The sequence below is a fragment of the Canis lupus genome, chromosome 14 (assembly GCF_048164855.1).
Source record: "Canis lupus baileyi chromosome 14, mCanLup2.hap1, whole genome shotgun sequence".
Lineage (NCBI taxonomy): Eukaryota > Metazoa > Chordata > Mammalia > Carnivora > Canidae > Canis > Canis lupus.
In genome coordinates, this window is record NC_132851.1 from 54,429,529 (window position 1) to 54,457,112 (window position 27,584).

General features: G+C 36.4%; 1 long non-coding RNA gene across 1 annotated transcript in view; it reads left to right on the forward strand.

The window, feature by feature from the left end:
- LOC140604132 (uncharacterized) overlaps nt 1–21,880 on the forward strand; it is a 237,973-nt gene extending 216,093 nt beyond the window's left edge. Inside the window, exons 7-9 of the long non-coding RNA XR_012007159.1 lie at nt 18,669–18,797; nt 20,638–20,862; nt 21,778–21,880. This is a non-coding gene — a long non-coding RNA (uncharacterized lncRNA). The remainder of the gene's footprint in view (nt 1–18,668; nt 18,798–20,637; nt 20,863–21,777) is intronic.
- Nucleotides 21,881–27,584: the final 5,704 nt, after the last annotated feature.

Below are 27,584 nucleotides of genomic sequence, written 5' to 3' on the forward strand. Positions count from 1 at the left end.
TTTCAAAGGTCAATCATTAATTGGTGCGGATTAATACATAAATTATAGGTTTAAAGTCCTTAAAAGTCTACCAGTTTCATCTTTTTTATGTTTAATTAGAGAATCTGTTTTTACTTTCCAGGATCTGTCAAAATTTTGAGCGTGGTTTAACTACCATGGTAACTGGCAACCAAGTCTGCTAATACAAATCAAAAAGTTACAGCCAGTTGCCTGAAGAAAATATTTCTCTTTTTCTCTGTCTGTCTCTATCTCTATGACTCTAAATTGTTCTGACAAGTAGCACATAATTTCTTTGGAGTGGATACATTTTATATAAGGAAATCACAATAAAGAACATGAAAATAGTTGACAACAATGACCAGATTTTCACACATTCCATTCTATTTTGAGACTGTTGCTAAGTCTCAGCACAGCTGGTTTTCCAGAGTATAAGGAAATAATTTATCATTCTCATGGTATTAATATGTCACACCACTCTCTTTTGCTGTTCAAAAGAACTTAAGTCTTCCATGTCATGGGTTGGTGTAATAGCAAACCTCTATTTGGGCCTTTGTGTTATACTTTATGAAATATTTTAGCACTATTTGTTTTGGTTTGTTTGGCTATCTTTGATCTTTAGAAAAAGGGATTACAAACTAAATGGTATTATCTATGATATTAAAGGCTTAGCTTCAGGGATACTTATTAACATGAAAAAGTCAAGTCTGTAAACAAGGGAGACAGTTAAAACAATTGTTCATTGTTCTGTTGTACACTAAAAATTTTCCCCAGCTGATCAACTACATCACAAGTATTTTAGAACAGTATTACTGACTTATGGCTTACTCCAGTTCTAATAGAGTCTGAGTTATTGGTCTATGCTAAAATATAAAGTCATTTCATATTTTAGGTGTTATTCTCATTCTTGCCATTTGGTACTTGTAAGCTTTGTAATAGGTTGTATTGTGTCTCTATCCTCCAATAACATCTCATTCCATGGAAGTTGTATTAGCTTTTGGGGACCTAATTGGTAATGAAATATGGAACAGTGTTTTGTCGTCGTCGTCATCGTCGTCGTCGTCGTTGTTGTTACAAAATGATTTCAAGGTGACCTCATGAAATGTTCTAAACCCTCTTTCCCGCTCTTTGGAAATGTCCCTAAGTGAAGGGGACTGGCAAAAACCTTCACAGCATATATACGTACGAAAGAAGGATGTGTGAAAAAAGCATGACCTCTCCTCCAGGAACCAAAAGTTTATGAGGCTTAATCAGTACATGAAAGATATTCTTATAATATGAAACCAAAGAAATAGCCTGGAATCAGAGCTTGCAAGATCTAACAGGGCCGAAAGTATACCTCAGAGATATTGGGGTTTGGTCCCAGACCACAGCAATAAAGCAAATATCACAATAAAGTGAGTCAAATGAATTTTTTGGCTCCTCAGTAAATATAGAAGTTAAGTTGTACTGTAGCCTATTAAGTATGAAATAATAGCATTATGTCTAAAACACAATGTATATACCTTAATTTAAAAAAATACCTTATTGCTAAGAAACGCTCATCATCAGCTGAGTTTTCAGCAAGTTGTAATCTTTGCTGGTGGAGGATCTTGCCTTAAGGTTGATGGCTGCTAAATGATCAATGTAGTGATTGCTATTGGTTGTGGTGACTGAGGCGACTTCTTAAAATAAGATAACAGTAAGCTAGCTACACTGATTAACTCTTTCTTTAACAAATGGTTTATCTGTAGTATGATGCTGTTTTCTACCCAGAGTAGAACTTCTTTGAAAATCAGTCAGTCCCCCAAACCGTGCCACTACTTTATCAATTAAGTTTATGAAATAATATAAGGCCTTTGTGGTCACCTCAATAATTTTCATAGCATCTTCACCAGTAGTTTCCCCCTCAAGATACCACTTTCTTTGCTCATCCTTAGAAGCAACTCTTCATCTCTTCAAGATTTGTCACGAAATTGCAGCAATTTAGTCACATCTTCAGTCTCCACTTCTAATTCTAGTTCTTTTTCTATTTCCACCACATATCCAGTTAGTTTTGTCACTGAAATCTTTAATGTCTCAAAGTCATCCATGAGGCTTGGGATCAATTTTTTCCAAACTCCTGTTAATCTTGATATTTTAACCTCTTCCCATGAATTAAGAATATTCTTAATGGCATCAAGAATAGTAAATCCTTTTCTGGAGGTTTTCAATTTACTTTGCCCAGATCCCTCAGAGGACACACTATCTAGTGGAATTATAGTTTTATCTCTTAAATTATAAGACTTGAAAGTCGAAATGACTCCTTGATATATGGACTTCAGAATAGATGTTGTATAAATAAGCATGAAACAACGTTAATCTCATTGTACATCTCCATCAGAGCTCTTGAGTAACTAGGTGCATTGTCAATGAGTAGTAATATTTTGACAGAATTTTGTTTTTTCCTGAGCAGGAGGCCTCAACAGTGGCCTTAAAACATTCAGTAAACCATGCTTGTAATAAGGAGATATGCTATCACCCAGGCTTTGTTGTTCGCTTATAGGCCACAGAATAAATTTAGCATAATTTTTAAGGCCCCAGGATTTTTGGAAAGGTAAATTAGCACTGGCTTCAACTGAAGGTCACTAGCCTCTGTAGTCCCAAATGAGTTAACCTTAAAGTTTTGAGAATCCCCTCAAGCTTTGAAACCAGGTTTTGACTTCTCTCTACATATAAAGATCCTAGATGGCATCACGTTCCATTATAAGGCTGTTTTGTCTACATTGAAAATCTGTTGTTTAGTGTAGCTACCTTTATGAATTATCTTAGCTAGATCTTTTGCATATCTTGCTACAGCTTCTACATCAGCATGCAGCTGCTTCACCTTACATTTGTTTGTTAAGGAGTTAGATTTTTTTTGCTTAAACCTCATGAACCAACCTCTACTAGCTTTAAACTTTGCTTTAGGGCAGCCCCGGTGGCGCAGCGGTTTAGTGTCTCCTGCAGCCTGGGGTGTGATCCTGGAGACCCGGAACCGAGTCCCATGTGGGGCCTCCTGTATGGAGCCTGTTTCTCCCTCTGCCTGTGTCTTTGCGCCTCTCTCTCTCTGTGTGTGTCTCTATGAATAAATAAAATCTTTAAAAAAAAAAAAAAAACTTTGCTTTATACTTTGCTTCTGCATCTTCCGAGCCTTCACAAAGTTGACGAAAGTTAGGGCTTTGCCACGGATTAGACTTTGGTTTGAGGGAATGTTGTGGCTGGCTTGATCTTCTGTCCAGACCACTAAAACTTTTCCATATCAAGAATAAGACTGTTTCACTTTCTTATCACTTTCAATAGCGTAGTACTTTCCATTTCCTTTAAGAACTTTTCCTTTGCATTCGGCAACTTGGGTATCTGCACAAAAGACTGGGGTTTTAGTATTATCTTGGCTTTCAACATGCCTTGCTCACTAAGTCTAATCATCTCTACCTTTTGATTTAGAGTGAGAGACATGTGACTCTTCCTTTCACCTGAATACTTAGGGCCGACTGTAGCATTATTAATTAGTCTCATTTTAATATTGCTGTGCCTTGGGGAATAGGAAGGCCTGAGGAGAATGAAAGAGATGTGGGAATGGCAGTTGGTGGAACTGTCAGAACACACCCCATTTATTAAGTTTATTGTTTTATACGGGTGAAGCTCATGGCACCCCAAAGCAGTTAAAATAGTAACATCTAAGATCACCAACACAGTTTATAAAAATAATAATGAAAAAGTTTGAGGGGTACCTGGGTGAGGCTCAGTGGTTGAGTGTCTGCCTTCGGCTCAGAGTGTGATCCCAGGATCCGGGATCAAGCCCCACATCAGGCTCCTCACAGGGAGCCAGCTTCTCCTTCTGCCTATGACTCTGCCTCTCTGTGTCTCTCATGAATAAAGAAATAAAATCTTAAAAAAAAGAGGGAGAGAGAGAGAAAGTTTGAAATTTTGTCTGTTTCCCTCTAAAGAAAAAGAAATGATGCTTTCAATGAACTAGCAAGAAGGCTAACAGGAAAAGAATTTTTGAAATATTGTGAGAAGTACCAAAATGTGACACAGAGACATGAAGGAGCAATACTATTAGAAAAATGGTGCTAACAGATTTGCTCAATGCAGGGCTGCCACATAACTTCAATTTATTAAAAAATACAATATTTGCAAAGCACAACAAAACACATAAAATTAGGTAGGCCTATATTAAAGATTTTAGTGTTATGCACAGAATATCAGGAAGCCACCAAAAGATCCATGATCTCATTTTAGTTTTGGAAATGTCATTTTGGTTTTAGAGGAATAGAACGAGAACAGATGTGAGACAATAATAGTCACAATGAATAACTGGCAAATAAAGCCGGAATTGCGACATTTTAAGGATCAATATAAAGTTATTCCATGCCCATCAAAATCTTCCTACAAAATGAATTTTGAATCTACAGTCAAAACAATATCCTTTGACCTTAAGGATTTATCACACACTAATATACAAATATAGGAAGTATAGGAGTTGTTGCCTAATAAACATACAGTTTAGTTTTGCAAGATAATAAGAGTTCTGGAGATTATCTGCACAACAGTATGAGTGTACTTGACACTACTAAGCTGTATATTTAAAAAAAGTTAAGTTAGCAAATTTTATGTTGTTATATTTATTTTACTAAAACTATTTTTTTTAAATCAAAGAAGGGGAGATATATGTGAATCACTTGATTGTTTATAAAACGTTTCCATGCATTGCTTTTTATATTTGATCTTATAAAGAAGGCCATATTAGCATCATTGACAGATTAAAATACTGAAACTCAGAGCAGTTAAATAAATTGCCTGATGTTAAAGAAATTTTAATTGAAGAACTCCATTTTTTCCCGGGATCTTTGATATATAATCCTATATTATTTCTACTACCCCCAAAAGGTTTTGGAAATATTTTGGTTCGAAGGGAAGATAAGGAAAGGTTTTTACCATTGATTAAAAATTATCATATGTTAGAATTCAGGTAAAAACAAATAATTGTAAAAAGTATAGGAGTCTTGAAAAATTCATCTACCTCAGGTCATATTTTCACCTGTACTCCTCCTACCTGATATGATATCATCCTATTAAAAAAAAAGATACTTACTACTGACCCAAATACCCACAGCAATTTTGAGAAAGAAGAATGGAGTTGGATTGACTGTGATTTCAAACTATATTACCCAGTTATAATAATAAAAACAGTATGGTACTGACATAAAAACAGATGCATTGACCAATGAAACAGAATATAGAGCCCAGAAATACACCCATGCATACAGAATTCGTAATTTTTGACAAACCTATACATTGGGAAAGGGCAGTTTCTTCAATGAATAGTGTTGGGAAACCTGGACAGTCACATGCAAAAGAATTAAACTGGACCACTTTCTTAAACCATACACAAAAATTAACTCAAAATAGATTAAAGACTTGAGCATAAGACCTTAAACCATAAAACACATAGAAGAAAATATAGGCAGTAAACTCCTTGCCATAGGTCATAGCAATGAATTTTTGGATTTAGTACCAAAAGCAAAGGCAATTAAAGTAAATATAAGTAAATGGAACTACATAGAACTAAAATGCTTCTCTGAAGAGCAAAGGTCTCCATCAATGGATGGATGAAAAGGCAACCTACTGAATGGGAGAAAATAGTGGTAAATAATGTGTTTGATAAGGGGTTAAAATCCAAAACATATGCAATTAATAACAAACAACCCAATTTAAAAAATGGACAGAGGATCTGAATAAACATTTTGCGAAGAAGACATACCAATGGTCAACAGGTGCATGAAAAGATGCTCAACATCACTAATCATCAGGAAATGCAAATTAAAACCACAATGAGACAAAGAAATATCAAATAGACAAGAAATAACAAGTGTTGGTGAGGATGTAGAGAAAACTGACTTCTCAAGCACTGTGAGTGGGATTATAAATTGGTGCAGCCACTATGGAAAACAATATGGCAGTTCCTCAAAAAACTAAAAATAGAATTGCCATAGCATTCATCAAATCCACTACTGGGTATTTACCCAAAGAAAGCGAAAACACGAACTCAAAAAAATATATGCACCACCATGTTCAATGCAGCATCATTTATAATAGCCAAGGTATGAGAATAACTTAAGTATCCATTGATGGATGAATGGATGTAGAAAATGTGTTTTACACAGATACACACACAGTGAAATTATTATTCAGTCATAAGAAAGAATGAAGTCTTGCTATTTGCAAAATACGGATGGGGTTGAGGATATTATCTTAAGTGAAATAAGTCAGACAAACAAGGCCCAGTGCTGTATATCATTTGTATGTGGAATTTAAAAACAATGACAACACAAAGCTCATAGACACAGAAAACAGACTGGTTATTGCCAGAAGTGAGGTCCTAATGGGTGAAGTGGGTCAAAAGATACAAAATTCCAGTTATAAAATAGATAAGTCCTGGGGATATAATATAGAGCATGGTGACTATAGTTAATAATACTATATTGTATATTTGAAAATTGCTAAGAGAGTAAATCTTAAAACTTCTCATCACAAGAAAAAAAATGTATCTATATATTATGATAGATATTAGATGTATTATAGTGATCATTTTGCAATATATACAAATATCAAGTCAATATAGTATATACCCGGAACTGATATACATCAATTATACTTCTTAAGAAAAAAAGATACCTATTACTAAAGAAAGATGCCATCACTTCCTTGAATATCATAAGGAAAGTTATGACAGGAAGGAAAGTTATCATAAGGAAAGTTATCATAAGGAAAACTAGTGAAAGGATATCAGTCTCAGGAAAAGAAGAAAAAAGCATATAGGAATAAATGAACACCATTCAAATGAGAACAAGTAGAGGCTAATATTTCAAAGTTTGCTGCCCAAGGAAGTCAGCCACTATCACTTACCTTCAACAGAGATTTGACTCAGGGAGGAGAGTAAAAAAGCTTTATAGTGAACAAAAGAAAAAGAAAAGAGAAAGGCTCAAGCTGTGTTGTGAATGGAAGTTGTTGGCATGTACCTGACAAGGGCTACCTAGAAGTGGGGGCATTTTATGTTGCTCTGTGGTTGGTTTGGGGAGCATACTTGGCGTCCCTTGGATGATCCTGAGACACAAAAAATGGGGGAGCTGTCCGTCACAAAGCCTTGCCTAGTCTGCTGTTTCAGAGGTTGCAATTTGGTATCTTGGGCTAGTTACTACAGAGATTATAGGTCCAAATTCAATTGTCGCATATGGCCTGATTTATATTCATTCTCACAATCATATGGAAAATATTTAGAGATTTCAGATGAGAAATAAATGTGAGAAAGTGAGTATACTGGAAGTTTTTCATAGTGGCAAAAGTTTCATTAGGAGACAAAGCTTGGGATCCCTGGGTGGCGCAGCGATTTGGCGCCTGCCTTTGGCCCAGGGCGCGATCCTGGAGACCCGGGATCGAATCCCACGTCGGGCTCCCGGTGCATGGAGCCTGCTTCTCCCTCTGCCTGTGTCTCTGCCTCTCTCTCTCTCTCTCTCTCTCTCTCTCTGTGTGACTATAGTAGATAAATAAAAATTAAAAAAAAAAAAAAGGAGTCAAAGCTTAAGGAGACCTCAAAAGGGAGATGTGATGCCTGTAACACCTAGAATCTTCATAATAATAATAATTAAATGATGCTTAAATGTAATCAATGTACAAAGTCTTGGTCCAACAAGAAAAGGGAAAAAATAAAATCAGCAAGAAAATATATGGCTTTTATAATTTTATAAGTTCTCCATATTTTATTAGAAATAAGAGTTCCAGCTTCTCTCTCAGACACCTGTCAAGTTCTCAGTTTCTGACTACTAGAAATTTCCATTATTCATTGAAGGAATAAATCTTCAAGCAAACGCAATTTACAAAAAAATGTCATGCAAAAACTTAGGTTGAAATACATTCATTGTATTTCCAATGGAGTTATTTTTATGAAATATGCAGTCATTCAGTTGTCTTAAACCTATTCAGCTGCATTTTTCTTTACTGTTCAATGAGTCAATCCACATAATAAAAGTAGGTAAAGTAACTTTTAGAATTGTTATTAGAATATCATGTTAAAATCATTCCAGCCTAAGAATTAGTCAGATGAAATGATATTTATCTTCTTCGTTCTTCCTTCCCTGTTTTTCCTGTTCCTTCTCTCCAGTTACCTCTTTATTTCACTCTCACTTATTTCTCTTTTCCTTCTTTTATTCCATCATAAAAACATATGTTCTTTTTGATTACATGGATCATTCTTTTTATGTTCTGTACTTTCTGATTCTTTGACATCTTGGGGCCTTGCTGACACAGGAGAGACTGACATTCTTGAGGCTAGACAATTTCTAGAGAAAGTGATGGACTTGGCTGCATTGTTTCACATGCAAATCAACCAATGAGGACTATATCCTAAATCATCTCTTTTGTCTAGCTCTCACAGGACTCCTATATTGGAGGTCACTACCTCCCTGTCCTAATCACTTCTGGAACAGGTAACAGACACCTAGAGACAGCCCTTAAACCCCCAAGCCTGCTGAAATTATCCAAACTTGTCAAATTCAAATGTATTTACCTGTCTTGCATTGCTTTTCCTGCAGAAATCACAAAAAAAGGCTATTGTTAAATCTTCTTTCTGCTTCTTCAGCCTGCTGCCCGATGCTGGTATTTTCCGCGTGTGGCCCTGCATAGCGTGGAGCATCTCTCCTTTTGGTAACTGTAACAAACTGTCTATTCAATGGCAATTGTCTCCTGATGTTGGCTCTACAATACCTGATTAATAAAATCTACATTTTAAAATGATATCTGATGTAAAAGGTGGCAGTAGATTGCTGAGTGAGTGGGAAAAAGTTCACTATTTTTTATAGAATTTCTTTCAGTTCAAACAACTGATTGGTTTTCTGATGAATTCTCAAGCTGTGCATGTATATAGTCCTTAATGAGCACTAATGCCCTGACCTTGTTTGAAGAAAGCATTTTAAAGTAAATTTATGGTAGATGGAAAATTACACTTAAAGCATCTGGAGCACTTTTAATTTTCTTATCCTCAGAAAATAATAGAGAATTACCAGACTTGTCCCTACTACTAGTTATGCATTTCTTCAGAAGAAATTGAATAGTCTCATTCTTCATAATAGCCAACCTAGAGAAACACTCAAATAATTAAATCCCTCAAAATGAAAGATTAAAGACAAAGACATTTCTCAAGAGACACACACAAGAAAAGCATTCTATTAGAATAGACTACATGTTAATAGAGACCATAAAGTTGGCTGGTGTCTAAAACCAGTGTTCTCTAAATAATTTTGACGACCTATCTCCTCAATACAAAATCTTTTTTAATTATTATTTTATTAAATTATTTATTTGAGAGAGAGAGAGAGGTGGGGGAGAAACAGAGGGGGAAGGAGAGAGAGAGTCTCAAGCAGACTCTGCACTGAGCAGGAGCCTCATGCATGAGATTATGACCTCAGCCAAAACCAAGAGTTGGGCACTTAACCCACTGAGACACCCAGGCACCCCTCCTCCACACAAAATCTTAAACACATCCTTAAACTTATTTCAAAGTGTATGTACACTTCTGTCAACTGACAAAGAGTAGTGAAGGCCATTTTTTTTTTATTTCTAGACTAAAACAAGGAAATAGAATTTATCATTTTCTTTTTTATACCTCAATGCATCATGCATGACAGTCCCTTCAATGGGCATACTTTTTTTTTTTTAGAGTATTTTAGTGTAGGCAATTCATAGCTTGCTATCTAGTTTAGATTATTGAAATAACCTGCTTACCTTTGTCCCTCGTTCACTGGCCTCCCTCACCCTCCACTGTCTTTCTTTGCACAGCAGCCACAGTGATATTTTTGAAATATTAGTCAGTTTTTGTCCTTCTTTATAGATTCCTCCCAAATCTTCCAACTGTCAGAGTTTGAGTTTCCCAGATACAGAGTGTGGGATGAGTTTTGGTATGCAAGTGATTTTATAAGAAAATATTCCCAGGGGAACTATGAGAAAGTGTTCCCAGGAGAAACTGGGAGAACAAAACAGAGAAAAGAAGAGATCCAGGCAAGGATGTGATCACAGGCTAAATCCCAGAGAGGGTCGTTTCAACTTAATCTCAAAGAAAAACTCTGGAGAGAATATTAAGTCTCAGGATTTCCTCAGCTTGAAGCTGCACCCATGAATTACCTAATTATTGGTTAGGGGGTAACAGACATAAAATTTCAGATATTTCTCTGCAGTAGGGGCAAGTCAGGCTCCAGCCACTAAAAGCATTCCTCCAAAAAAGAGTGACAGGCACTTGGAAGAAAGACTCTTGGAAGAAAGACTTACTGAAGCTGAAATATGCCCCAAAATGGTCAGACAGATCCCAGGGAATTTGAGCACCAATATAAACCATTACATATTCTCATTTAGAAGAGAATCCAAACTACTTACCATGGCTTTGTGAGATTTAGCCCTATTTCTGCAATCTCATCTTGTATGGCTGTCCACCCCGTGCACCTCACCATACAAAAACTTAACCTATAGCCAATTTTGACCTATAAGGCTCTATTTCCACTGCTTGAATTCTCTGATCCCCTTGTCTTAGACTATGATTCTAATTTGAGTTAAAACAGTTTCTTCTCAGAGTCCCTCCTTTATCACTTGCTTCAAAGAAATTTCCACACCCTACAGACTCTTGGTCATATGAATTTATTTTCTTTACATCACTTATTGCAATCTGAAACTATCTTATTTATTGTTTTATTGTCTTTATCTCTCCTCATTGCAATATCTGTCTCGTTCATCCTTTTATCCCTACCACACAGAGCAGTATGTGACATTTGATAGACAATCAATTGTTGTTGTTGTTGTTGTTGTTTTAATAAATAAAGGGCTACTACGTATGACTTATTTATACCTTATGGTATATACCCGCACCTCCTTGGATTCCTATCTTCTGTTAATAGGGCTGTTCCTAGAAAATGGAGGGCATCTGATCAAGAATAAATGAAGGAAAGAACTTAAGAAAAAGTTTCCCAGCATAAAATGAAGCAGCTATATAAGCTATTAGAATTCACTGCCATGTTGTTCAAACTGCCTGTATGTGAATCTCAATTAATGAAATCTTTGGCTGATCTCATTGAGGTCCCTTCCCTTGAACTTCATAGCTTAGACAAATAGAAGAAGCTATTTCTGTTTATACAACCTGTATTCTAGAAGACAGCAATATACCTGAACACAACAGGAAAAGAATACAGCCTAAGATTTCTGATTTATAAAATGGCAATTTACGTGGTTGTCAAAATTTAACTCCTAATATGTCACGTGTATTGAGAGAAATATGCCTAATTTAGTTTGCCTATGACCAATGATGGCTATTCCCTGAGTTTCCATTCATATGTCCAAGGAAATATTTTTGCTTGGATGCTTTGGGTTTATTTTTTTTTAAGATTTTATTTATTTATTTATTCATGAGAGACACAGAGAGAGAGACAGAGACAGAGACACAGGCAGAGGAAGAAGCAGGCTCCATGCAGGGAGTCTGATGTGGGACTCAATCCCGGGACTCCAGGATCATGCCCTGGGCCGAAGGCAGATGCTAAACCGCTGAGCCACCCAGGGATCCCTGATGCTTTGGGTTTAAAACTTAATCCAATTCAATAATTTAGAGTCTATTTAAGAATTTAAATAATTTAAACTAAAATACATGATTTAGGGAGTCCATTTAGATAATGATCAGTCTTCTTACTAGAAAAATTACTTAGTTACTCAAATATCTCAACTACTTACCTCTTTCCCCAGATTTTCCCTGGGGTTGGAAACAAATGTCAGGAAGAAGGACATGCCTTATATACACATCTGGCCCTAGGAGAGACTTATGGCCCTTTGTTGTCATATCCTCTGGCCTCATGTCAGGACTGTGTCCCCTATCCTGTGCTGTGGCTACTTCCCAATAGACAAAGAATGTGGCTGGCATGATGCAGAGTCTTGTTTTTCTTTCCCTTTCATTTGGCCTAAGTCCTAAGATATTCTTTGATTAGAGGTAAAAGATAGAAAAGTATAAATAAACAATTTTATAGAATAGCTATAGATCAATATTTATATATGAAAGTGGATATTAATAAAATCATAAATATAACTAAACATATTTAATAATATAATTAACTGTAAATATAAATGTAAAATAAAATCATAAATTTAATGATTCTGCATGTTTCTCAATCTAATGTGCATGATGAGTCAAAATTATTTCATTTTTATTACTCCATATAATTTTTTCCCTTACATTTGCTACACTCAGAATTCTAATATTTTACAACTGAAAAGAGTTTTGGAAATCAATAAATTAATCTCTTTATTTTACAAATGGAAAAGCTAAAATACATAGGAGGCTATCGGGCTTTTTTCCCCAAGTCTCAGAAATCTGGGATTTTAAATGTGGAATCTAAGTCCCAATTCCCAATATAATTTATTTTCCTCAGTTCTACAATGTTTAGCATTAGAGTCTATGCATTTTCAAGTTAATCTTAAAATACAAGGAATATTATTTAAATTCTCTGATTTCTTTTTGATATTCGATAGCTTTAACAACACCTTCCTTGGTTTTATGCTACTACACATTACTGCATCTCCTTCAGGTCATTTGTTGTTGTTTTTAATGCTTCCTTTCCTTTTTTTTCACTCTGATATTTAACTAAAAGAACACCTAGTTTTCACCAAAGCCATTATCCATTTTATAATATCTCTTTTTTTCTCAGGACTCTCTCTATGAGTCATTGATTCTATCTTCTCAGTGGTTACCACTAAGCAGATGATTCACAAATCATCTTTTAAAAAAAATCTCTCAACTTCCTCTTGTCATTTCCCACCCACACAAACTGAATTCCTTTCCAAGTAATCACATTCCTGTCAGTAGAGAGCAATTTTTCCACTATTTTAGTATCTGGTATACCCCCGTCACTAGCTTAACAGTGCATTCAGGATTAAAATTAATATCTCAACAGATATTTTGTGCCTGAGTTCTTACAGCTATTTTTCCCTCTGGTTCAAAGGAAATAGGCATTTCTGGTTGGAACATGTATGTGTGGAAGGCAGGAGCATGCTAACCATTCTGAAAAGAACAGAAAAATTCCATTTTTGTTACCTGTACCTAAGCCTCCTCTGTATATATGCATACTTTACATTATAAAATCCCATCCTCCTTTGACATAGATATATGATCACATGAAGTCCAAAACTCAGAATTATGCAAGACTAGCTTCTTAGAAAAAATAACAGGTAACTTCTATTTGGACTCTGCAGAAACTGTTCTGAGGCTTGTAATTGAAAAATGATTTTATATAGCCATTGAACTATATGTTTCTAGAGAGTGTGTTTTTTTAAAATGTTGGAGAATACTTAATAATATTATGAGAAAAAGATGGAATAACATCTATAAGAAAATCAGATTTAAAAAAATACCAAAACTTTAATAGTGTTTCTTTTTGCAAGGATATGGAAGGAGTAAGGTGGTCACAATTTTGTGTTCTGGTTCTCAAAACTTCTATTAATTCTCAATTAAAAGAACTTATTACTTTTATCATCAGAAAAAATTAAGATACAAATGAAAATATATCATTAAAATAGATTTTATTTGTTTGGGACTTTAAAAAGAAAATTGCATTAATCACACATTCTTCATTCACTTATTTATTTATTTATTTATTTATTTATTTATTTATTTATTCATGAGAGACAGAGAGAGAGAGGCAGAGACACAGGCAGAGGAAGAAGCAGGTTCCATGCAAGGAGCCCGACATGGGACTCGATCCTGGGTCTCCAGGATTATGCCCTGGGCCGAAGGTGGCACCAAACCGCTAAGCCACCTGGGCTGTCCTGTTCACTAATCTCTATTGGGAGTTCAAGAATTGTCTTTTGATTTATTTATTTGTGCCATTTTATTCTAGCATATTATAAATCTTCTAGAACATGTGCTCTTATTTTATGTATGATTGTTTCACGTGTGTTTATTAATTTGTATGCATAGTATTAAGCTATAAAAATAAGTCAATTTTTACATGTTTCATTCAGTAATATGCTCTGAATATTTAGCATGTTGCTTTGTATAAACCCTATTCAATCAGCTGCATATAGTTTCCTAATCCCTACATTCTACCAACACTTTTTTAGAGTTAACTCTTTCAGACCTTAATTTTTCATAAAGCTGAACTGTATCATTCTAGTTGTTTTATTTTTTTTTTAAGATTTTATTTATTTATTCATGAGAGACACAGAGAGAGGCAGAGACATAGGCAGAGGGAGAAGCAGGCTCAATGTGAGACTCAATCCTGGGACCCCAGGATCACGCCCTGGGCCAAAAGCAGTCGCTCAACTGCTGAGCCACCCGGGTGTCCCTCTAATTGTTTTATTGGATTAGCTATCCTTTCTAGTATTCAATATTGCTGAAAATTTTCTATAATTATTTAGTAATTTGAAATAAAATGAAAGCACATGTATTCTAATATATTTGTAAATGTTAGAATATTCTACATATACTTGAATTTTGCTAGCCTTCTTCCATATCACTACAATTGAGAGAACTCTCAACTGTAAGACTGAAGAAAAATCCAATTAGCTAACAGTCATATATTATGATTCCTTTTGTCATTAATCTCTGACAAAGCAATCCTTCTCGATAATTTTCAGAATAACTTTGAGACATTTAATAATATGGTGCACTGCCCTCCCCTACCCATGTGTTCCTCATCTCATTCATTCAAAGGAAGTCCCACTCACCTAGTATTAGGTTTGTTTCTTTCCACACACAATGATCTTCCATTGGAGAAACTTCCATAGTGCCTTGCTACCTGTTTACTCATTTTTTCTCCAAAGATTTGACCTATCTGATTACAGATAGGACTTATGAGAATTAAATGGACACATAACATCTGATTTCTCTGTATCTGGGATCTGCCTGACAGCAGAAGTCCTGCTCTCTGTCTTTCACCTCAAGTTGACCATTAAATTTCATTAAATATACTAGTTCTAACCATGGTTTTAGCTTTCCAGATGTAGCTTTATTCACAAATGAGTGCCATATTTTTCTTAACAAACAAAAAGGAAGAGAACCTATGAGAATATCTTGTCTACTTGTATTTAAGTAGATAACTCAATGATTGGACAGCAAAGGCTGAGGAGGTCCTTATAAAACCTGTGCTTGGAACTTTTGAGTTTAGGAATCATACTTGCTCAGAGGATCAAGGAGAAACTGAGGCAATTGGGTAAACATGGTGTAATTACCTCAGGTAAGGAACAGGAAAATAATTAAAACAGAAGAAACACTAATTATTCTGTGAAAATAGAAAAATTTTCTCCAGGGAAAAGTTGAATCTTAGAAAGATACTAAACAGATATAAATTGGAAAATGATCTGCAAGACCAAGAAGATGAGGTAAATCTGAATGTAACTGCTCTTAAAGAGAGTTAACAGGAAAGATAAACGTCCTCACTCGTCATTACCAACCAGGTAGCAGCACTTTGACAAAAGTACAAAATGTCACGATCACAGAAAGTCCAGAATGACTTAGCGGATAAGATTTAGGGTCCAGGGAAACACTGAAATTTGCCCTCTTTACGTGCAGTTGAAGTAGCTAAGATAGGAGTAACTAAAACCCTGCACCGAAGGATTGCTTTAGGCATATAAAGTAGTTGCAGAAAACTTGAGATTTTAAAAACTGGAAAGAGTACTATAATATACTACATGAATGACTGAGTCGGTTCTAAAGTGATTCCTTTACTAGTGGCTTAAATATAGGATTCCTTGCGCCCTGGGCACACATCTGAAAAGTATATCGAATTAGGATTCCAATAAAAGGTAGAGAAAACTTTAAGCAGCTCCATGACTATCCCATAAGGCAAAATTGTGCAAATTAAAATAAGTTGCTCCATGCTTCAGGTAAACACAGTTCTGTAATGGCACACAGCTCTTTGATGGAAGATGCAGACTAAATTGAATACCTGCTTTTGCAGCTTACCATGTAAAAACCAAACATAATAGTTCTGAAATTAACCATACAGAAAGGAAGTTGGAAAGAACTATAATAAATGGAGTTCAAGCTTGAAGTAGATGTTAGATTGGAAAAATGCTTAAAGGTAGGATTATACAACTCAGGGTGAGGCAGAGGGACAAGACTTTTGAGAAGTGGATATATTTGGCAGGTCTATATTTCTCACAAAGACCACTATGAAAAATATCTGGAAAACTATGTTAAAACAGCATACAGTACAGAAAGCATATAAATCATAAAACAAAAGTAGGTACAGGATTCCAGCAAACAGTATCCCTGCATGTGCTAAGTAAAGAATTGACCTAAGTAGCAGGTTAAAATGTTAAGAGCAATCATTTGATCTTTCCTAAAGGTATTACGGAAGTGGTTCTCAATACCGTCTACACATACTCCGGTAACTAGGGTACTTTAAAATAATAATTAAGGCTCCAGTGCTATAAACTCAAAATGGATGATAGATCTAAATGTGAGACAAAATTCCATCAAAATCCTAGAGGAGAACACAGGCAACACCCTTTTTGAACTCAGCCACAGTAACTTCTTGGAAGATACATCCATGAAGGCAAAAGAAACAAAAGCAAAAATGAACTATTGGGACTTCATCAAGATAAGAAGCTTTTGCACAGCAAAGGATACAGTCAACAAAACTAAAAGACAACCTACAGAATGGGAGAAGATATTTGCAAATGACGTATCAGATAAAGGGCTAGTTTCCAAGATCTATAAAGAACTTATTAAACTCAACACCAAAGAAACAAACAATCCAATCATGAAATGGGCAAAAGACATGAACAGAAATCTCACAGAGGAAGACATAGACATGGCCAACATGCACATGAGAAAATGCTCCGCATCACTTGCCATCAGGGAAATACAAATCAAAACCACAATGAGATACCACCTCACCCCAGTGAGAATGGAGAAAATTAACTAGGCAGGAAACCACAAATGTTGGAGAGGATGAGGAGAAAGGGGAACCCTCTTACACTGTTGGTGGGAATGTGACCTGGTGCAGCCATTCTGGAAAACTGTGTGGAGGTTCCTCAAAGAGTTAAAAATAGACCTGCCCTACAACCCAGCAATTGCACTGTTGGGGATTTACCCCAAAGATTCAGATGCAATGAAACGCCGGGACACCTGCACCCCGATGTTTCTAGCAGCAATGGCCACAATAGCCAAACTGTGGAAGGAGCCTCGGTGTCCATCGAAAGATGAATGGATGAAGAAGATGTGGTTTATGTATACAATGGAATATTACTCAGCTATTAGAAATGACAAATACCCACCATTTGCTTCAACGTGGATAGAACTGGAGGGTATTATGCTGAGTGAAATAAGTCAATCGGAGAAGGACAAACATTATATGGTCTCATTCATTTGGGGAATATAAATAATAGTGAAAGGGAATAGAAGGGAAGGGAGAAGAAATGGGTAGGAAATATCAGAAAGGGAGACAGAACATAAAGACTCCTAACTCTGGGAAATGAACTAGGGGTGGTAGAAGGGGAGGAGGGCGGGGGGTGGGGGTGAATGGGTGACGGGCACTGAGGGGGGCACTTGACGGGATGAGCACTGGGTGTTATTCTGTATGTTGGCAAATTGAACACCAATAAAAAATAAATTTATTATTAAAAAAAAAGGCTCCAGTGCTAGCTCAGATCTGCTGATTTTAAAATTGGTTGGAGTGAGGTTTTGTTCATTTGTTTGTTTGTTTCAAGAGAACTCCCCTACTGTTTTCCAAGTACAGAGTCCAGAGGCACTGCACTAGGGGCAGATTCTACTCCTGCATAATGGTATATAGATTGGCACTCTACTCAACGTCCAACTTTCCAAAGCTGAGAAAAGACAGTGTCTTGAGACACATATGGTAAAGCTCTTGTTCACGGCTGGGCCCTAGTGGAACACCTCTAGATGGATTAAGAGTTCCTTCAATTTAGGAATCTTCTGGGGGAAATTCCACAGCAGCATCAGTTATGAGTAGCAGGGGCAAAGTTTACCTGGGAGGGAAGTTTGCCCGGCATAAATAATTTTATAGCAAGAGACAATAATATCAGCTAAGTGGCAGAGGACAGAAAATGCCTGATGAGATAATGGAAAAGCTATGTCACCAGGCAGAGCTCGCCCTCAACGTCGCACTGGGAAGACAGAGTCCTGGAGATTCAGAGGGATGTCAAAATTAGGATCAAGACCTAGGGCCTGGGGCTGATGACATGGCAAATTTCTGACTATTATCAAAGGGCAACAAGGATTAAAATGCCACTCTCTGAAAGAATCTAGTAGAAATTAGTTTGTATGTTTCTTTTTTTTTTTTATTTATTTAAATTCAACTAGTTAACATAGAGTTTCAGATGTAGAGGTCAGTCATCCGTTGTGTAGAACACCCAGTACTCATTACATCGAGTGCCCTCCTTAATGCCCATCACCCATTACCCCATCCCCCCACTCACCTCCCTTCCATTTCAAATCTAACTGCACTAGTCTTGAAACTGGGCATCAACACCAAACAAAAAAAGAACATTAAGAGCTATTTTTCCTCTTGATGATGCTACCACTTCTCCAGTCTTTGTGCATTTACTTATGAAATAAACCAGTAAAATGGCTTTCTGCTCACTCAAATGGCCTTTCTCACTCCTTTTCTCTTCTCATTCCTTAGTGGATGCCTGTTACAGAAACTTAAAAATACTGAAGGAAAAAAAAAAAAAATACCGAAGGCCAGAATTCCATCCTTCCTTCTGTAAATCAGCCTTCTTCCCTCTCTACCAATGAACTACTTCATTAACTGGTGAGTCAGCAGACTCGAATTATTTTACATTGTCTTCCTTATCTGGGCTTTAATTTTCTTCTCTCATTTGAAAATGCACTAAAATACCTACTACGCTATGAGATGTAGGGTCTAAAAATTCAATCACTTAAAATGCTGGGTTAGATTTTTGTGAGGTTAATAAAATGACTTGAGTAAGCCTGTATAGCTCATGGTCAGGGAATCTGAGCCTGTGAGATCCAAATCCATCCAAGTCCTGGCTGCAATTTGGTGCCACCTGGTGGTAGTTTTCCACTCCAGCTTAAAATATAAATGGTGATAACTCCATCCTGTGACACGCTGGCACTTCTAGACAGAAGCAGTGATTCAGGAATCTGCCTAGCAATGGACCTGATTTGTTGACCAAATCTGCAGGGATTGATACAGGAGAATAATGAGGATATAAGGCTACACACCTCATTAAGGTGTAGGTGCCTGCTACTTTCCTAGTTGGCCTCACCTTCTCTCCAGAAGGAAAAGACTTTAGACTACTCCTATTCAAGAGTAGAAGTTGATCAAAGGATGGAAGCTAATCACTAATTCCACTATTTACGAACTTGGATTCATTCAGAGTGAACTATCATGGAGTTTTTCTGTATTGTTTCTGATTCATGCCTTTTTCCAATTTTGCCTTTTAGCCTCTTTTTCAAGACACTGGTCATACTTCTCCTAAGCAATCACAGCAGACTCTCGGCATGTTTCCCTAAGTCTCCAAGATTTAACTCAAGTACAACTTCCTAAATATTTCTCAGTGTCCTTCCCCTGGATTGCTTGCATGTCCTTCCTCTCTGCCTCCGTAGCGTCCTGTATAAACATTTATGTAGGGCATATCAGCCTCCCATAATTTATTGCTTAGTCATATGCCCTCTTGATCTTGAGCTACTTTAGGGTAATGAGCTATGATCATTTGATTCCCAGCCTTGACCATAGTGCCTAGAAAACCATAGATAATTATCTACGTGTTACTTTATATATTCCTCCCATTTTACACATTTGTAACATTGCAGATCTTTTCTTCATTGGTCCTCTAGTATTTTAAATATTATACTCATAGCAGCAGAATTACAGCTTATTTGAGCACTCCTTGCAAGAATCTTTTCAAAAACATTAACATTTACTCTGTTGATTTAATATACAGGCTAAATATTGACTCTAGGATATTAATTTTAAAATTACCACTGTCCATATAAAGTCATCTTACCTTTTAACTTTCCTTTTTCCTCCTTCTTCACTGGTGTCAGATAGCTATTAACAACTACTTTTTGTGCATCTACTATGAGCAAGACATTATATCAGGCAATGTGGAAGTCAAAAAAATATTAAGGATCTCTTCTCATTCTTTTGAGACTAAAATGTAGTTAGATAAATGACACTGAAAATGTTGAGAATGATGAAGATTAAGAAAAGATAGGTTTTTTAAATTAAAGATTTATTTATTTATTTATTTATTTATTTATTTATTTATTTAGGGAGAGGGCAGGCAGAGAGGAGAGGAGAATTTCCAGCAGACTCGCTGCTGAGCACAGAGCCCAACACAGGGCTCGAACTTATGATCCTGAGATCATGACTTGAGCCAAAATCATGAGCCAGATGTATAACTGACTGAGCCACTCAGGTGACTTCACTGTCATCTTTTAATAAGCAGACTATACATACCAAGGGTCATATTGTTTTCTAACAACCTGAAAAGACATATAAACTCTTCCTACCCCATATTTATCAAATGAGAGAGATATGAGGGCACTAAAACTCTGCCCAAATGTATAGAGTAAATTAACGTTGCTAAGAGCAAGCACTTAGCACTTGAATTTTGACTTTTTAGATGGATGGCCACACTCTTAATCTTGACATTACTCACTTATATGTTAAAAAACGACAACACAGGCCCGGTAGAAAATATGGACGTAGAAGATGAAAAGGAAAAATTTACTTTCAGATAAACTATGGGAAAATTTTCACAAAGGAAGCAGAATTTAAACTACATTCTGGAACCTACGGGGAGAGAAGTGATGGCAGAGTGAATTACGGAAATATGTCTGGAAAAGAGGTGACTAAATATTAAGCTTTATATTAGAGAATTCTAAAGACAGTTTTTCTTTGTTTTACTTTTAATAAATATGAAACTTCATTTCTTCCTTCTCAATATGATACTCGAATTAATTTATTGTCCCAGTAAAGATTTTGAGTGCATAAGGGATTCATCCTTTAACATCTTGCCTGGGGCCTGTAAGAAGGCAGAAAATAATTATTCTAGATTCATTCTAAGTTGCTGATCATGGGACAGACAATGTGACTATAAAGGTCAAAAGTAAACAGCATTAGTACCAGTAATACTTTACTACTCACTGGAAATTAGTATTCAAAAATGTGTTTCTTCATATTATTTTTACTTTCAAGATCAGATAGTTTAAAAAGTTACATGTTATATTTTCAGTTAGAAAAATAGTAGTAACTTTTTTATGATCCTTAATATAACAGCTAGAGAAGGTGTCTGCTGCCTCATCATTGTGCTAATAGGTCACAGAGAGCAAAAGAATGAGCAAAAGAATGAGCAAAATAACAGAAGCCTATGTTAATTACAAGCCAACTGGAGAAGAAGTAGTATTCGAGTCATCACATTTTGATATATATTTAAAATCATTGGTTGCTGATAATATATGCTTTACTGGGGGAGGGGCGTTAAAAGAAATAAATATACCCCCTTTAAAACACTTTCCAAAGACATCTCAAGATTTCATTTTTTGAGTAGGGAAATATTTTTTAAATGCAGTGTCCAGTCCACAGCAGTGACAGAAAAACTATTCACACAGAAACTATAGCTTTATTTTTTTTTATATTCTAGTGTAATCTGTTTTGTCAATGTTAGTTACTATTCGCCAGCCTGTGTTTTTATTCTGCAAAAACAAGACGTCCATGCCCTTTGACCAGGGTGAAAGAAAAGCTTTTTCTGCTTCCTTTGTAGTTTACCTATCCAAAAATCATCTAGCAGCCTACAACTATATGGCTGAATCAACTGTACTGCTTCTTTGTCCATGAATCATTTTTCAAATGGGGTAACAGATATGTAAGTACTCTGAAACGGAATGGTGATTGAGAATTGCATGGTACCGTTATTACTATTATTTTAATATTGTCTTCCTACTAGGATACAAAGTTTCCTCCAAGATATCCAGTAATCATCCTTTCTCGAAAAAAGGTGTAATCAGAAGAATTCTCTTGTTGAAACCTCTTTTTTGTTGTTTTTTCTTAGACACATCTATGTCTAAAATAAACACATTTTGCCATTTCATTTTGTCCTCAGATGTGTCTCACACACACACACACACACACACACACACACACACACAGCCAAATTATATGTGCAGATCAAAATTTCACCATACAAAGTTTTTAAAGTTGCCATTTTCCTGGTCTTTCTACTTCCTAAATATATTTTATAAAATATGTTCACTGGAAGATTAATTTCTCAGAATACTAATAGATGCTGTATAATAATGGGTTCTGTAGTTTTACAATATATAAAGTTCAAATAGTCATTTAAGCATAGTAATAATAATTTTGATTTCTTTAGTAGTTTCTAGAGAAAATTTAGCATGTGAATACCTTTAGAAGTACTTTCTCAATCTTTCTGTTTTACAGATAAGGAATCAGAAACTTACCTAAAGGCTTCACATAAATATTGAAAGTCACAGTTTGTAGCAGAACCAAAACATACCTCAAGTCTTTTCTACTCATTTTGAAAATTATTTCATATTAAAAAATAAACAATTTTTATTTTTCACTCCAGCCAATTTTAGAGTCATTAGTATATAAAATATGTCAATGTATAACATGCTGTATTATTCAAGGTTCTAAAGAGAACAAGAACCAATAGAAGGTGTGTGAGAGAGAGAGAGAAAGAGAAGGAGAAAGCCTGAAAAAAAAAAAATGGTTCACATACTATAGATACTATGAAGACCCAAGATCTATAGTCAACAAGCTGGAGACCAGAAAGAGCTGAGGGTGAATTTCCAGTCTGATTCCAAAAATCTGAGAATGAAATGAGCCAATGGTATAAATTCAGTCCAAAAGACAGCAGGTTTAAGGCCCAAAGAGAGTCAGTTTTTCTGTTTGAATCCAAAGGCAGCAGAAAAACCAATGTCCCAGCTCAAACAGACAGCAGGAGTTCCCATTTAGCTTTTTCGTTCTATTCAGGTTGGTTGGATAAATGCCCAGTTAATTGGATGAGGCTCACCCACACTGGTGTGGGCAATCTGCTTTATTCAGGCTACTCAGTCCAACATTAATCTCATTCAGAAACACACTAACAGGCACATACACAGAATAATCTTTGATCAAAGGCTGGGGCCTCCCATGGCCCAGTCAAGTTGACAAAGAAAATCACATAGGCTCAAGACTAAAGTGGGGTATTTTCTAAACATATGACAAATTCCATCTTTTTGAGGAGCAGTTCCCAGAATCAAGGTTCTATAGAACATCTTTGATATTTGTTGCTCCAGACTTTAGAGACTACACTACATCACACTCCCTTCATAACCTTTGAAAAGTTTGTTCATTCCTTTTGAATCAATGTTTCCTCAGAAAGCAATAAAATTAAAATAACCTTTTAGAATTGGGGAGGGGGGTTCTCTTTTAAGCAACTATGGTAAATCGCTGCAATAATGGTCTCAAATTTTTTCATGCCTCTGTCTATCAATGCCCTCATATGGTCCCCTCACACACTGATACTAGAACTTGGGCATGTTACTTTCTTTGACCAAGTAAGCAGCAGCAATGAGACACAAGCAAGGACTTAAAAAGTGATTGAACATTGAGGTTTTCCTTGTTTTGCTGATTTTGGAACTTTTCTGGATGAGACAGAGTGTGGCTCAGTCTTCCCCTTCACTTCAGCTGATAGCTAGCCAATCTTCAGAGCTGTGACACCTAGGTGACCAGTAGTTGACAACAGTTGCTTGAGTAAGCCTGGTCACAGTCAGCAGAATAACCGGCCTGCTGAATCCAGTACAAATTGTGAACCTGCAAGTCAACCGTGTTATTTTAAGCCAGTGAGTCTTTTTTTTTTTTTTTTTTTTTTTAAGCCAGTGAGTCTTAAGGAGACTTTTTACCAAGAGTTTGGAATAAGAAGACCTAGTTCTAGCAAGTACTGACTATGTGACCCAGAGTCTGAAAATCTTATTCCTTTTCTTTAAAGTTGAGAAAAATAAAAAAATATTAAACAAGGTTGCTTTAATAAAGCAAATAATAAACTTGGGAACTGTTTGGTAAGTCATAAGCACTATATACATTAGTTATTTTGTGACTCAGCTTCTCAAAATCTTGTAAGATTTTCTTTGTTATTATCATTAGTTATCACAATGCTAGCTATCATTGGTATTATTTGGGATGTTATCTGCTGCCCAATCAACCCAGTCCTAAACAGTTACGCAGATTATTTGGTCACTTGGCCAGACCTATATGGACCTGGTCCCTAGGACAGGCAAAAAAAGGAAAAAAGGGTAAGAATGGACATACAACCAGAATTTGGTGTGTCTTGTCCAATGAGTCCCTTATGTTGTTCACATGGATCTTTGTTGGACATCTTCAGCAAGCCCAGTAAAGTAGAAATTCTTGTACAAAATAAAGAACTCCAAGGACAAGCCCTGCCAGACTCTCTACTGCATGGGAGACAGGCCAGTTTGAGCCACCTCTTGCCCCATGGTATCAAGAGTATCCTACATTGATTGATTGATTTTTCTCTGCTTCAGTTCCCTCATCTACTAAAATAGGGAAAACAACTATTGCATAGTATCATTGTGAGGAAGATATTTGCATCAATATAATGATGCATAAAAATATTTTCTCTCTAGATTCCAACCCCCAATTCTTTCTCAGAATTCTGATTTTTAAAATTGCGTTTTTATTATAGTGCAATAGGATAGTTTATTTAGGCAAGCCAATTTACCCTTCACTTTATTTTTTTATATTTACTGACATATCCATCTCAGAAAAGTTATTTAAGACATAGTTTTGGAAAAGTAGATTCTTCAAGATGCTGAGGTTGCCTCCAAAATAGATACTTGAACACTGAGTCTACTACCAAGATAGTCTATATGGTAGTAGTAATGGAAATTCAAAAGTTGTAAATAGATTTCCAATCTAGGAAACCTCTGTAAACTTATTTTCTTTTTACAATACCTGACAACAAATATATATATATATATAAAACATTAATTTCTCTGGCTGCAAAATTAATCCAATTATTTAATAACAAGTCAATTTGCATATAAAAGCAGAAAGAAAAAAAGAAAAAAAGCAGAAAGAACTGTGAAATGGAAAAGCTGTTTAAGTAGTGGTTATTGTAGTATGAATTTAGATAGAAATTTAACACAGTTTTAAGGGAAGAAAATGTACTTAATATATCTCTTATTATTAAAGACATAAAAAGTATCCCTTTTTATTTTTTAATTTAATTCCAGTACAGATAACATACAGTGTTATATCTATTTCAGGTATACAATATCATGATTAGAACAATTCTATATATTACTCAGTGCTCATCATGATAAATATGTTCCTAATTCCCTTCACCTATTTCACCTATCACCCACCCCATCAACTTCCTCTCTGGTAACCACAAGTTTGTTCCCTATAGTAAAAGTCTGTTTTTTGGGTTGTCTCTTTTTTTCTTCGTTTTCTTTCTTAAGTTCTACATATGATATTTGTGGAAATCATTTTTGTGTTTGTGTTTCTTTGACTGACTGATTTCACTTACATTATACTATCTAGATCCATCTATGTTATTCCAAATAGCAAAATTTCATCTTTTTATAGTTGAATAATATTCCACTGTATACATATCTTTTCTTTATCCATTCATTGATTGATGAACACTTGGCTTATTTACACAATTGGACTATTGTAAACAATGCTGAGATAACCTAACTATATGTCTGTTTCTATATGTTAGGAAAGTCAGGTATGTCTCCTGCTCTTAAAAGTGGTGGCATAAAAAAAAAAGAAAAAAAGAAAAAAAAAAAAAAGAAGTGGTGGCATTAGGAAGAACAAGATATGTAGTGCCCTGCAATGCAATGTTTCCTATTTACTGGAATCTGGCACTTCAGGGATATCTCTATGTGTATTGCAAGCGCCCTCCTATTATGGCTGAGCTACCTCTGCCTTCAATCAAATTATCTGCAATTGCTTTTTTTGCCTGTTGTGGGCAGGGCTTATTCCCTGTGTTGTTAACGGGTCAGTCTGGGACTGCCCTGGGCTTGAATTGAGTTAGACCAAGCATTTGCCAGAGATGCAGTAGTGCTAAACTGTAAGGTGCTTACCCTGTGTTGTCCCCTAAGAAGCTGTCATTGGTGGATGGGGCCTATAGTCAGACCATTTGTCTGTCACTAGCCCACTGGTTGTGTAGCAATTGGACTAGTATATGCTGTTATCCTCCCCTCTCTCAATGGCAGCAATCACTTTAGAGTGGTGCTGGCCACTATCAGGACTGCTTGCACATTGCTGGTGTTGTGGCACTGTTTTGAATGGGCTTTGGCCAAGGGTATATTAGAGGGGTAGGTCCACAGGAGAACACAGGAATGGGGCTTGCAGTGTTAGCAAGGTTTGGGCAGGTGTGCCATGGGAAGAGATCTGGAACTGTCTTAGAAAATTGCTGTAGGGCTGGAGAGGGAGAGTGCAGGAGAGTTGCTGGGGCTGGGTGCAGTACAGCAAGGTCCTTGCTAATCTGTTGTAGGAAGGGACCTGCAGCCACCCAGGAAAACTCCTGTCATGACTGACCACATAGAAGGCACACAAAAGCAGAGCATGCTGTTAGCAAGCTAGGTGAAGAGGGATACCTGGGTGGCTCAGTGGTTGAGCATCTACCTTCGACTCGGGGTGTGATCCTGGGGTCCCAGGATTGAGTCCCACATTAGACTACCTGCGTGCGGCCTGCTTCTCTCTCTACCTGTCTCTGCCTCTCTGTGTGTCTCTCATGAATAAATAAAATAAAATCTTAAAAAAAAAAAAAAAAGCTAGGTGGAGAGTATTGGTTCTGAGGTGGTTCCCACAGGTGTAAGTATATCTAGGCTGTGTTGTGGGAAGGGATATGGTGCCCAGCAGATCTTTTGATCCGAAAGAAGTCTCCCAAAGATCCCTGCCCCTTCCACACAGGCTCTAAGATTAGTATAGACATCCACCCCTCTCCCCCCATATGCCCCAGTTTTTTTGTTTTTTTTTTAAGATTTTATTTATTTATTCATGAGAGACACAGAGAGAGAGAGAGGCAGAGAAAGAAGCGGGCTCCTCGCAGGGAGCCCGATATGGGACTTGATCCCAGATTCTGGGGTCACGACCTGAGCTGAAGGCAAAGGCTCAACCGCTGAGCCACCCAGGTGTCCTTGCCCCAGTTTTTCCAAACTGCTGCTTCTTCTATCTTTGTGGGGTTGTTTATTGTACTGTCTCTTTAGGGACTCTTTCCTATCACCCTCCAGGCTCTCCAGAGCCAAGCCTATGGATTTTTAATATTCCAAGTGTTAAGTCCCACTGATGATAAGAACTCTCAAAATGAGGCCTCTCTGGTTTTCAAAACCAAGTATTATGGGAATTCATCTCCATGTGTTATTCCCATGCCTGAAGGGCCTGGGTGAGAGTCTGTTCCTCCCTCACCTCTTTCTACACCCACCACATCTTGCTTCTGTCTCTTACTTTAAAAGGCATCTAAGAGAATCAACATTTTTGATTATTGGATTTTCTCTATTAAGAATTTGGAAGGAATATTTTTAACTTAATTATTTC